Source organism: Arctopsyche grandis, chromosome 10 (assembly GCF_051622035.1).
Source record: "Arctopsyche grandis isolate Sample6627 chromosome 10, ASM5162203v2, whole genome shotgun sequence".
Taxonomy (NCBI): domain Eukaryota; kingdom Metazoa; phylum Arthropoda; class Insecta; order Trichoptera; family Hydropsychidae; genus Arctopsyche; species Arctopsyche grandis.
Window position 1 is genome coordinate 1,928,997 of NC_135364.1, and position 14,952 is coordinate 1,943,948.

Genomic DNA, 14,952 nt, shown 5'->3' on the forward strand with positions numbered 1-14,952 from the left:
CGCAACATACATACATATGTATATCAGAGATATATATTTTTTATTATTATAAAAATAAACACACGCATAGTTCACATTCGAGCATTCGCTCACGTTCAGTACAAAAAGTAAAATAAATAACCATTTATTACATATCGAAAGGAAAACACGCGTACTCGCATGGAAAGAAAGCCGGAAAAAATCGTATAATTCGCAACGGAAAAAAATCGCACAAAAACTGATATTCCTCCGTATACATACACATACATTTGTATACACAGATATATATTAAATGTTTCCAATTTTGCTTCAACAGTTGCTTTCGCTCACGTCACGACCATTCGACACACTCGTTGATCTAATTCACATCCACACGCACTGCACATACATTTCTGAAAACGTGTTCTTCCACTGCTACAATCCAATTATTCCCAAGTTTTATATATATACATATACATATGTATGCTTACATAAAAATAAAACATTGAACCGACTTCCGGAATTCGGTTGTTTTCAGACTCGAACTCGAACTCAAACTTCCGTTATATTTACAGAAAGATTTCAACTTATTTACAGAAAGATTTCCATGCAAACAGCCAGTACAAAGTTGTATATACATACATATATATGTATAATAAATGATCACTGAAAGCAATATATATATATATATATATATATATATATATATATATATATATATATATATATATATATATATATATATATATATATACATATATATTAAATGGTATTTGTATATGTAAGTTGTATAAATCACCGATGGTGTCTTGTAAGGATTTAAATATCAATGAAATTAAATCAGTTTTGTATATTTGATTGATTTATGAGTATGTAACTCGAGAAAGTTCCATACCGAATTGTATTAAAAGCATGAATATTCATAAATTCAAGATTTAAGCTTTAATATATACGTATGTAAATATGAACTTTCAAGCTTTCAACAAACATATGTAACTAGTGTAGTGCCGGTTGATTTCAACGGATGGTCGCGGAAAGGAATTGATATACGAGTTATAATAAAGTTATATGTAACTAGCTAAACCCGGCATGCGTTGCAATGCCACAATAACGAATGCAATTCTCGTTCACGTTCCCGTTCCCGTTCCAGTTCCTGTTCTCATTCCCGTTCCAGTTCCTGTTCTCATTCCCGTTCCCATTTGTCGAAAAAACGCAGGCAGCGAACACATTTGAAATTATTGCGTTGCAATGACACTCATTCCCGTTTTTCCCGTTTCCATTCCCGTTGTTGGGCGATTTTTTTTCACAGTAATCTTCCCGGACATGCATACAACAAATCCTGAAAGTTCCATCGTAATCGGTTCAGCGGCTTAGGAGCCTATTCGAGACACGAGGATATTCATTTTTATATATATGTACATATACTCAGTGGCGGCTCGTCCATACGCACTGCGGTACTGCAGCACCCCCAAGGAAATTAAGAAAAATTTAATATTATTATATACATAAATGTATGTATATTATATAAAAATATAAATATTATTTAAGGGTGAATTAAGCTCATCCGTACACCGATACATCCAATAATGATCATACATCGTGGTACTAATATCAGAAAGTGAGGCATCATTTATGATTTTGTGCAGTACGGTTTTCGATGGAATATGCCGAGTGGGCGAAGGAGGGGCGCGGGGGCAGCTAGAAGCTTGGTCCGAACTGCACTCCCAACAGTACACATTTCTTTTTGCGTTCGTGTGCGCGCCGCGCGCTCTTCTCGCGCGCAATTCTTCTGCTCCTTTTGTGTTTCCTTCTTCACCTCTTGACAATTTTCACGTTTCTACACTTCCTTCTACACGACACTATTTAAGATGGTATCAAAATCAAGAGAAGCTGCAATCTAGTAATATCGATGCATTTTCAATTAAAGAAAACTTAAAAAGTTAAAAACTACCTCTGAGCCAGAACGGTGTTTTTCATCAATAAATAGAATAAAGACATACATATATAAGAAACACAATGGTTCAGGACAGATTGACGGCTTTGTCTATGCTGTCAATTGAAAAAAAAATGATTATGAATACTGAAAAATTTAACGAAAAGGTGATAGACCTTTTTTCAAGGAAAAAAGACAGAAGAATCAAATTTTTAATGAAATAAAATATGTACATATAATGTTTAATTTTGATAATTTTGATGTTAATAGTAAAATATAATCCAAATAAACATTTTTTTTATTTTTAATCAACCGCAGCACCCCCAGATATCTTATCCACGAGCCGCCACTGCATATACTACCTTTTAAATATATTTAAATTAATATTTATATTGAATTGTTTAATATTAAAAAAAGGTAAAAACTACCTACCTATGTATGTACCTACACGTAAACAACATGAAACACCAATAGAAAAATTAAATTAATTAAATAAATTTTCAATAGATGGCGGTAAATTATCTGCCAAGCGGAAACATATATCAGTATATATATACGTATATATATATATATATATATATATATATATATATATATATATATATATATATATATATATATACATATATAGAAGTTTTTTCTTTTGTTATTATATTTGTATATACATATATACGTTTTGGCAGTGGTTTAGCTGTGACGTACATATGCATGTCGAATCGAAACGACTATTATACATGTATGTAGTACGGCGAGCGTTATCTCAGACAGACAGACACACAGAATAACGATATTATATACATTATTCCTAAGTTAGAATAAAAAATGTCGATTATTTCCACTATTCGTAGCCCACCCTTCATTGCTTTCGCGCCTACCCAACAACCATATCCTTAAACGGAAAATCCCGTAGATCATGTTTATTGTGTGCCAAGTCTCCGGACTCTGACGGTAAATCAGTGTTGCCAGCGGTCGAGACATCATTACGACGGCCACGTGTTGGCTCGTGTTCGTCCCTCCTTCCGACATTTTCCGGCTTTTCCGGAAGAGGCCGTGGAGGGAGGAATAACATCACGTCTCGTTAGTCGGGAAAACCCACCTGTGGGGAGGGGAGATGGGGAGACTCCCATAAATCATGGGACGTCCCGCACATAGTAATAGACCTGTCAACCGGATACAGGATTATCGTCCCGGTCCATCGGCCAGACGCTCACTATCCCGCCGATACGGGAAATCGCGTCTCCTTAAATCCTCTCCTTTTTGGACCGACCCGCCGCAAATGGATATTAATACACTTCGTTTTTACTTATTTTTTTTTTGTTGTTGTTGTTTATTTTGTTCTCTATCTCTCGTTTTGTTTAAGATGCCATTCTTTGGAATGAGAACTCCTCCCCATCCCCGAGGAGGCAGGTGGATGCTTGGAGAGGTACAGCGTTGAAACTTTTAATGTGTTGACTTTGTTCAATTCGTTCTACTTATATTTCATTATGTCGGTTACATTTTAAATTTACAGGTAAATCGAAATTAGTACATCAAAGTATAATATATAACTTTCTTGGGCTAACACTTCTTATTATTAAACAGTATATACATATGTATCTACCTACATATTGATACACTTTGAACAGCTGATATTTTTGTAAGATTTATTTTTATTAATATAAATCTTATTATTTTCAGTCTATCTATCACTATCTATAACTAACTATCGCAGCACCACCTGAAAAATTACGAAAAAATCACATTTACTTGCATTTTGATACTTGACATACTCATTAATAATGACAGTGCCGGCCCAATGGCGCCCTCGGACAATTTTTTCTAAACATCCTGAGAAAAAAATAAAAAAACGCATTACCATACTCCTTTTTCCGGGCTTGGAACTTCACTACAGTTTCAGGCAGTGTCGGCAAAATCATATAGCAATTTCCGCTAATTTGGTTGCTTCATGAGCTACACCTGGATCATTTCTTTCAGTTCCAGATAAAGTAATTAAAGCATCATGATGTCAACAATTTGATAACGAACTGCTTTGACACTTGCTATCTTCGCTTCCGATCGTGTATCAGATAAAAAGGCATTATTAAAGGCGTTAGAATCTTCCAGTTTATATTGAAGCTGAATATAGTGTAAACATGTTTATACTTTAGAAAGTAGAGGAAAGCGCCGTTGACCCTCTAATTTAAAGTTTTGCAGGGCCTTTGGCGATCTAATTTTAAATTTTAAAGCGCCTTTGGCGCATCGAGTGGCGCCCTTGGGCACCACCCGACCCAGACTGTGTGTCAGTCTGTCTGTCTGTTTGAGATAACGCGTTTGAGTATTATAATAGTCGTTCCGATTCGACATACATATGTACGTCACAGCTAAACCACTGCCAAAACATAAATACGAATACAATGACAAAAAAAAACTTCTTTATATACTGATCGCTATTAATGTTTCCGCTTGGCAGAGAATTTACCGCCATCTATTGAAAATTAATTTAATTAATTAATTTTTCTATCGGTGTTTTATATTATTTGTATGTAGGTAGGTAGGAAGGCAGTTTTTACCATTTTTTTTATATTAAAAAATAAATAAAAATATATTTAAAAAGCATTTGAAAAAATTAGACCGAGTGGGGAGCGAACACATGACCGACAACACATTTATTTTCATTTTTTTTTTAATTTAATAACTTAATATGTCAACACCCATGCGATGATATGTCATCAGGTACAACACTAGCAGCATGTACTAGTGGTTAGTACATATATAATGCTTTTGAGCGTAGTGGTCAAGGTTCGATTCCCACTAGTAGCTGTTTGCTACTAGTGGGAATGTGCTACCTTGGTTTGTGACTCCAGGTCAATCGTTTCCTTTCAGAGTTTGTCAATTTTCCTGATTTTTTTCATTGAAACGATTTCTGTAAATTGGCATCTCCTTTCCAATCTCTCTTGAAAATTTCAAGTTATTCAGCGTCTCGAGGTTCGCCAATTTGTTTTAAAAAAATCTCCATAGATGTCGCTGTGGATGAATTTACATTGCATAAATGCTTGTATTGATTGTGTTGAACGTATTGTATATGTAGTAGTACACTCATCGCTTTGAAGCGATCTGTAAAAGCGAGTGTACAAGTTTGATTTAAAAAAAAAATTATAAACCTGACACCTCTATTGATTATTCCTTATCTCCTTCAGACGTAATCGGATCAAGTATTTTTCAATATTAGCATATCGAGCAACGATGACGGTTATCGAATATAAAAGACACATTCACTGCAGTGAGTGAGTCACTACATTCATTATCAACAGACATTTCACCATCTTCAAGTCAGAACATTATCATCAACCCAGCTACTGTCAACAATCGGATTACGAGCTTCAGTTGTAACGGTAATAAATTAATAAAAATAACTGTCAATTGAGATGTTGACCGAACAGTCATCGACTCATCATCCTAATCAATTTAAAAATACACCTTTCGAACATAAGAATACAAACATATACAGCATCTAATATATAATTTCGAAACAGACTTTGTATATACAATCTATATACAAAGTTCGTTCGTTGGTTCGAAGACGATACGTTCGATTTATTTATTTTTCGATTCATAGGCGCTGATTCGATTTTTTTCGATTCAAAGGATTCAAAGTCCCCGGGGGCGAAGGTGCCGGGGGCAAAGGCTCCGGAGGCAAAGGCTCCGGGGGCGCAGGCGCCGGATTCTGGTATACATATAATTTCGAAAGAGAATTTGTATATATGTTTGTTTGTTGTGCGTGCATTCGCACGGCACATTTCAGGTATTATTTCCTAACGCATGCGCGCTTTATGTGTTCATGCGTTGTTGTTTATTTTGTACTTGGTTATGTACAGTGTGGTTTTTTTTATTAGAACAGTGATGTGCGGTTGTTCTTGTGCGATATTCATGAACAACCGTCTCGTTCTCCGACGAAAGGGTCTCTTAGACTGTATTCGTTGGGGGGGTGGTGGCCTTATGTTGAGGGCTTTAAGGGTCAAATTCCTTGACCTCTAAAGTGGGCTTAGAATGTTTGTTTGTTCGTGAAAGTCAATTTAATAAAAAATCAAATGAGTATTCAAATAAATGTATGTATATAAAATAAAACTATTCAAATAAATTTAATAAAATGTTTACTATTAGATTTAAGCGGTTTATATTACAAATACCGAGCGAAGCCGGGTAAAACCACTAGTACATATATAATATAAAGGACATCTAATTCCAATTTAAACGAACATATCATGTCTAGATCATTTGGAATCGTTTCAACTTTTCTGAATTGTCGTAAAACCAGGTGCATGAGTCGTTTCAAATTCGAGCGAAAATTCCAATATGGACCTGTCCTCCCTTAAATGCGAATACATCCCTCCCGTCGTTTTCCACCCGTGCATTTTCCGTTATTGAAATAGTGTTTACGGGCACGCAGAAGCCGTAAAAACTCACCCCGACATTACGAAAAAGACATTTAAACTTTTGTCATTATTGACTCTAACGTCTCTAACGTACCCCATCCGAAATAAAGTTTAATGGATTCAAAGCGCAAACGGGAAAAACCCGCGAAAATCAATCAGTTTTCGATCTCATTTTATTATCAAACTAGTTGTTTTATCCGGCTTCGCTCAGTATTTGTAATATTAAATGCTTAAACATGGCCAATCTAATAGTAAATAGTCATTTGTTTTTTATTAAATTTATTTGAATCGAAAAAAATATCATATTCAACCAATTGAATTGTCGTCATAGATACTTTCTATTGTTTACTAAGTTCCCAACCAAAGATATATACATACTTATATACATACTTACTTACATACAAAGTCTCTTTCGAAATTATATATTAGATTATATACAAATTAAATTTCATCAGGAATAATTGAGCCTTTTTATTTTTTGCTAGCTAAATTAACAGGAAAGTTAGTCATATTTGTATGTGTAAAACTATCAATACCATATTTTATTTTTATTATTACTAGACGGGAATACCCCAATGCGCCTTCCTAGACAATTAATTACAAACAATGCAGTATAGTCCTGAAAACATCACTCGATTTTCTTCGTTAAATTCAAAGCCTCGAAAGTGCTGCATACGAACTGTATTAATTGTTGGAGGATTCCGTTGTGATGTGGTATGTAATATATAATTTAATTTGAAAAATCCACGTTTAAGTTACATTTATGACGTTCAATTTGAATTCCAGACTACAGGTGATGTTGAAATTTACAATACATACGACGATGAATGGTCTACATATTATAATATAAGCTATGAAACTACTTTATTTGGAGGTGGGAATTAATTAATTAATTAATTTATCCATTGAGACATCTATGAATTTTAAGACTTAATTTTTACATATTTTTTACAATTGTACATACCCTAAATCGGTCTCCGTGACGAAACAGAATGTTAAATTACAGAAAACGCAAATATCGGAAGGCAAAGATCGAAAATCGAAAGATCTTAAGTTGAAAGATAAAAAAAAAATGGTGCATGGTAAACGGTACATACTCACGTACATACTCAATTAATTTGTGCGAGCAGGATACAACAGGAACAAGAGGAACAGGCTGTTCCTCCCGTATTAATGTGCGCGCGCAGAATCTTTCGAATCGCAGATCTTTGCCTTCCGATATTTGTGTTTTTTGTAATTTAACATTCTGTCTCGTCACGTAGACCCACATTAAATACAGAGGATTTGTGACAGCAGGTAGGATGATTTTTTTTGCCAATTTTGAGGAACCTTTTCAACAATGATCAGATAAAATTGGCAAACTCTGATAAGAAACGATCAACTTGGAGTCACAAATATCCAAGTCTAACCAGCAGTATTAAAGATTAGCCCGGGATCGAACCCAATAATCTCTTGGTGCTAAATATAAAAGCAACCACCGAGCCACACTGCTGGCTAAATGTGTATATACATATATGTATTTATTTATTTAAGTTTAAGTTTGAACCATCGTGATATTAAAGGAGTCCCAAATGTGCCACGAAGGTCGCAAAATACAGAGAGAGTTAAGAAAAATAGAAATATATACATATACACACGAAAAAACATGCATTTATTAATTAATTTAATTTAATATGTAATTTTGATCATTTCTTCAATAAAGTTTGTCGATCAATGATGCTCGAAGCAGTGCAATGCGAAAAAAAATTGTTTCAAATTCAGTTGGTTTCAAGTTCTCGCTTTGGTGACGCGTTTTTGCGATAATTACCACCGGTCATTTCTGTTACAGATTATAATATTGTTTCGGTGCTATAATTCGAATATATTTTAAATTAATCTAAGCAAAAATGTCCGAATTCAATGGAGATGTTCACGATCGACGTGCAAAAACAATTTTAGGGAAAATGTTTGGCATTTACGAAGAACGTTTGTTCTTTAATATTGATTTGGTAGTCGGCAATAACAGGTTGGTGCATTTCTTATGTATGGTATTTGCCTATAAAGTTGTACTTATTGATATCAAACTACTTGCATTTTTTCAGATTTCCAGTGCACAAGCTGATCCTAGCTACGAATAGCGATTTCTTTAAAAGTATAATAAACGATACAACCAGTGAAATCATTTTGGAAGACAGTGACGAGATACTTGCAGAGACTGTCGAGAAGACGATTGAGTTTTTTTACCTCGGTGAAATTGGTAAGGATATATAATTAATATGTGTATAGAAACCGTGTGTTTTTAACACCATTTATATACCCATCTTATGATCAAATTTTCATTTCAGACTTGCAACTACATCAAGCAGTCAATATAGTCAAATTCTCAAAAATTATTCAGGCGCGTGAACTCGAAAAATACTGCTTAGCATACATTAGAAAAATTAGAGACAGTAAAAATGCCATTTTCATTGAAGATTTTGCCAAACAAAATGGATACTTGCGACTGCTTGAGCAAACAAAAGTTTATATTACGCATAATTATTTACAGGTACGTCTTATGTACGACTCTGTGTATTATATTATAATGTATCTGAATTTGCATGTGATAGGTTTTAATAAAATGCTATTTAATATATTGGAAAAATGTGAGTCGAAAATGTATCAAAATTTAATCATTTTCAAAGAGCTTTCCACTCGAACCATTGTTCTATAATGAGTTTTTCTTTATAGTTCTCTTTATTGTTCTACATTCATTCAACCTTCTTTTGTTTAAAACGATTTACATTCAGTTATCTTTCATTCAAGGAAAAAGTCAAATATTAGATAGGTAACGTAAGATACAAGTGCTATGCTCATTTTTCAAAAAGAAATTGCATATCTACGACATCTCACAAACTGGTGAGATATCGCACAGATGAAAACATAACAAAAATGGGAAAAAAGCCACATATTAGATAAGAAGGGGGAAAAACAAAATAAATGATGACAAACGGTAAACATAACGATGATTTTCATATTGTAATTCAAAAAACTGATTGGTATTGCAGATAATCCAAGGAGACGAATTTCCAAATATCAGCTGTGAACGACTGGGTGAACTTTTACAGTCGGATGATTTAAATGTAGCAAGAGAAGAGCAAGTGTTTCAAGGATTGAAGATTTGGGTGCTAAAAAACAACGAGTCACGGAAAAAGCATTTAGATTCCCTGTTGAAATATATCAGATTACCGTTGTTACCTGTCCAGGTATTTCCTGCTTCGTGACAAATCTCATCGATAATTCAAATTCGTCTATTTTTATTAATAATTTTCCAATGTGAATTTCTTAATTTTCAGTTTATATTAAATAAAGTGAAACCATTCTGTTACGATTCATTGCGTTGCCGCCAAATGTTATTGGATACATTAGAATACCACCATAATCCTGAAAAAATCACTCGATTTTCGTCGTTAAATTCAAAGCCTCGAAAGTGCTGCATACGAACTGTATTAATTGTTGGAGCATTCCGTTGTGATGTGGTATGTATCATATATACATAATTTAATTAAAAAAAATCCACGTTTAAGTTACATTTATGACGTTCAATTTGAATTTCAGACTACAGGTGATGTTGAAATTTACAATGCATACGACGATGAATGGTCTACATATTATAATATAAACCATGAAACCACTTTATTTGGGGCTGTCGTGTTGAATAACAAACTGATTACCATGGGTGGTGAAATTGGCGGTGAAACCACAAGCAAGGTACCATTAGTTCGAATAGTAATTTTTAATTATATTTTAAAATTATTGATTGCAGGCAATGTGTTTTGAACAAACAAATAAAATTTGTCTTAAATATATTATCTTAAAATTAAGCATATGTACATACATACTCATTTCTTATGATTATTTTGATTGACATTTGATTACAAGGTTAGATCGTTCCCAACTATTAAATATAACAACCAAAACTTTAGAAAATTTTACAGCATTACTAAAAATGGTTTGATTTTTAAATGGTTTTTATTATTACGAAATTTTGTTCACAATACATCTTATATCTATTTTAAAAGCTACTGATCTACTGATCATTTTCTATTTTACAATTTAATTTAAATTGGTTAGTAATCATAGTATTATATTATTCTAATGTTAATGTTAAACATAATATTAAAAAGAGCTTAAAAACCTATTTACAATTCTTATAAATGCTCATAATACATCTAATACATAATATTTATTAAAGACTCTCTAAAGTCGATGACCTAAAGCAGATTGTATTTAAGTAATCTGTGTTTATACCTGAAGGGTATAGACATTTTGTTGTAATCACCGAGACTCTTAACAAGTGTGTCAGTATGGTTATTAGTGATTCTGTCATAGAATCTACTGGTTAGTTTGTTAGTAATGTCTGTAACAAACTGAATATTATATATGGCATGCAGTTTTTTCAATTTAGTATATATGGGTGTATTATAAATTATTTTTATGGATTTATTTTGTATTACTTGGAGCTTGGAAAGGTTAATATTCGAGGCGTTATTCCATACAGGTGAAGCATAGGTTAATAATGGTAATATGAGCGCGCGATATAATTTTATTTTATTTTGAGTTGATAAAGAACTATGGCGATTAAATATTGGGTATATTGAAGATATACCCCGCATCGCCTTGACTAAAAATGGTGAGATCCATAATCAGATAGAGAGTCCTAGTTTTAGTTGTAGGCATTTATTCCACTTGACCAGAATAACTTTCATACCAAATTCGATAGTCGTTGCTTGCGAAATGATCCCAACATTCGTGATAAATACAAAATTAAATTTTGCCTATATACTATTAGTTTTATTTTTTTCCAATTTCACAGGTGTCTTGTTATGGTCTAGTCACAAAGAAAAGATCAGAATTGCAAAAGATGAAACAAGAAAGGCGACTATTTGCAGCCACCGTCATCGATGACCAAGTTTTCGTCATCGGAGGACGAAATGATGATAACAAAGCGATAAATTCCGTAGAAAGGTTATTCAATTTTATTTTAACTCATTTTTCATATCTTGAACTTATATTTTATTTGTTTAATTATTTTTTGTTGTGTTGTGACACTTTCTTCCTAATTTTGACCATAAATTCCAATCCATGCCAACTGTTAGCTTAGTGTAACATTTTATTAACATTATATTTAATAAGAATACATAATTTTTTTCATTTGTTTTATATTTGTAAATTTCAATTTCTTCTTATATTCTATCTTATAACCTTTTCCAAATATTTTAATACTATAGTTTAATTATGCAATGTACTACATATTTTGTCATGCCTTTATTCTTTACTTTTTAATTTGTTTTCCTTATATTTATCTTTTTCATTTTTGTAAAAATCTATTATTGGACTCGGATGTTACATATATTATTTATTTACTTTTTGTTTTTTTATACCTATCTCTGTACATCCTGTCCGTTGATTTTTCAATTAATAAAATAAAATAAAAAATAAAATAAAATAATTTGTCTGGTAGCCTACGCTCATCATTATGTTTATAATTGAATATGATATATGAGTGAAATTTTGATCGTCTCTCTTCCACTTGGGCCTCGCAGGGATGTTTTGTATTTGCGGTTGCTTCTTATATATTGGGGCTGGTTATACATGCAAGGCATTCCCTATTTTTTATTTTATTCTTTGATATTTTTACTTTAACTGCTATAATACTATTGTTTTTTATGATTATGTATCAATGTATTTTTTGTCTGTGTATATGTATATGTATGAATATGTATGTATACATATGTATATCTCTCTGTATTTTTTCGACCATTAGGGACTTCTGTAATGGTCCAAACTTATTAATTGAGGAATCCACAATGGTTCAAACTTTAAATTAAATAAATAATTATTAATTATATAAATATTGAAATTAAGATAAATATTAATTATTAATCATCATAGCACTAATTTAATTTCAGGTATGATTTAGTAACGAATACGTGGACTAAAGTGGCTCATATGTTGACACCACGCTATTTTCACGAAATAGCAGTAGTAAGAAAAGATATTTATGCCATTGGAGGTGTGGACGATAGTGGTAAGAGATTAAACACAGTGGAAATCTATAATACGAAACAAGATAAATGGACAGCAGCCCCACCAATGAAAGAAAAAAGATATTATTTTGCAGTAAGAATTGTTTTTATTTTTGCTCACAAAGCCTACAACTGATCGTTTTCTATAACACGATTAATCGATTCGTATCAATCAGCTTTAAAGAGAAACACAACACAATAAAGTCGTCTTGAATATGATTCGTTGCACCTTTCAGGCTGTCGCAATGGGAGACCACATTTACGCGATTGGAGGTCATGATGGATCATCGACTCTTAAATCAGTAGAGCGATTTGACATCAAGCATCAATCTTGGAAATCATCGACAAGTCTTCCTAAGCCAAAACGAGGGCACAAGGCGATTGCTTTCGGCGAGAAAATCATTTGTGTCGGTCAGTTTAGAAGTCATTCAAATGGAATACCAATTTATGTTATTTACTAAGATCAATTTATGTTATTTACTTTAAGTTGGTGATCGCTCCGAAAAGTGCCTAGCATTTGCTTATTTAATTCAAATATTTATCAACGTGTCTTATAACAATTTCAGGGGGTGTTAATTCAAAATCAGTGATAGAGTACGATCCAGCTACACATAAATGGACACAGCAATCAACATACAAGTAATATACAAATCAATGAATGTAATTAAACTTGAATTTTTAACCAGGATTTGAACACGTCAGTTTTTGACGGTTGTACATAAAATTTCAATTAAATTTTGCATTTCAATTTCAAGTGCACTGAAGATATGCACTATTGACGAATCGAGTATATCAAGCCGGAGTGATAAGTGCTTGGATTTTCCACGATTAAGCTAGTGGAAAACTTTGTATCGAGGAGCGTCAAATGTGACTAGCAAAACGATTTGTTTTGAAAAATTTATTAACACAACAAAAAGAGGGATTTTAGTCTTGTTGTTATTTTGATTATCAAAGATTTTTAGATCTATCTTACGGATTTTGAATATAAGTATTATTATAATATTCGAAGAAATTATTTATTTTGAATTTTAAAATATGAGCTTATATGTATTTCAAAAATGTTAAAAAATCTAAATTATTCTAAAAAAATTTTAAAGTGACCAACTCATGACTTTATCTATGAATTTGAGGAATATAAGAGTTATAAAAATCTAAATGACGCACACATTTGGGTTATGAGATCATTTTCGATACACACAATATAAGAAAACTTACACTTTAGTATTTTCAAACAAAACTTCTACTGTCAGTTGTCCGAATTTGATCACATTTATTTATATATTAATATTACTACATATAATGTTAAAACAAATAGAATTACAAAATTTTGTTATTATATTTAACAACACTTTATCGACTCTGAAGTACAAAATGAATACAAATATAAAATCATTGGTGTGGAAGAAATCTCGTGGTAACAATGTTTTTGACTATTTTGTCCCATTTCCAGTGAAATGGTTCATTCTTTTTATTTTTTACAAACTATAAATATACGGATCAAACTGCACTTTTAGTAAACAGCTAAAGGAAATTTGATCAAAAGTAAACTGCGACTTCTGGTTGATCTGATCTTCATCAAATTTATTATAATACATAAAATTAGCCTCTAACCGATACGAAACATACGAATTTCCAGTTTGATGCATTGAACATTTTCGGAGGATTACATGAAAAACATAAATAATGAAAACTCAAGAGCTAAAGTTTTCTAAAATATATCATACCTACATATTAGTGTGTGTCAAAAAGTATCATCTGAATTTGTTGAGCAGTTTATGAAATAAAAAAATCAAAAAAAAATACGAAAAGAATGCCTATAAAGGTAACACTTCCGGTCATCTTAAAATTTTTCAAATCAAATATTATATTAAAATTTTATGAAGTTTCAATTTGATTAACGGTTTTTGAATTATCTCCAAAATACACAGAAATATAAAATTATGTAAAAATTATATAAAATTATGAACATCACTCTTAAAGATGCTATAAGCAATGATCTACTTTTTAGATGCAATTTTGTACTAGCAAAATTTCAAATCGGCATATAATTCAAGTGCCAGCTTAAGACCAGCCTACTATACTAAGATGCGTATCGAATTTATTTTGGCCAGCTGAAACTTTCCTACGAGTAAATTTAAATTAGCCGCGAAACAAGAAATAATGGCTTGTTATAATTTTTGGGTTCTGCGCTTGTTTTGCGCTAGAAAAGTTAACCGTTAACTTTAACCTCTACATACGTACATATGTACCTAAATATAAATCTATACCTTTCTTTTTTCCTTCAGCGCAAACTTTATTCCACTTTTTTGCAATATATTTATAAAAAATACAGCCTGGGACGTTTTACACTAATTTTCCACACACCGAATTAAACTTACCAACCGGTAAAACTATTATAATGCTGCAGTGCAATCTTGCGATATTGATTGGAATTTTCCGCGGTGCAAATTGGATGATCCGATAATGAAAAATTTAATAAAGCGTAATAATTGACGAGCGGGTATAATATAATGCATGGAAGCCGACTGAAAATAAATTCGTTTTCAAACCACCTATGCATATATTATCTGTATATCCAGTTTATATCAAATATTTAATGCAG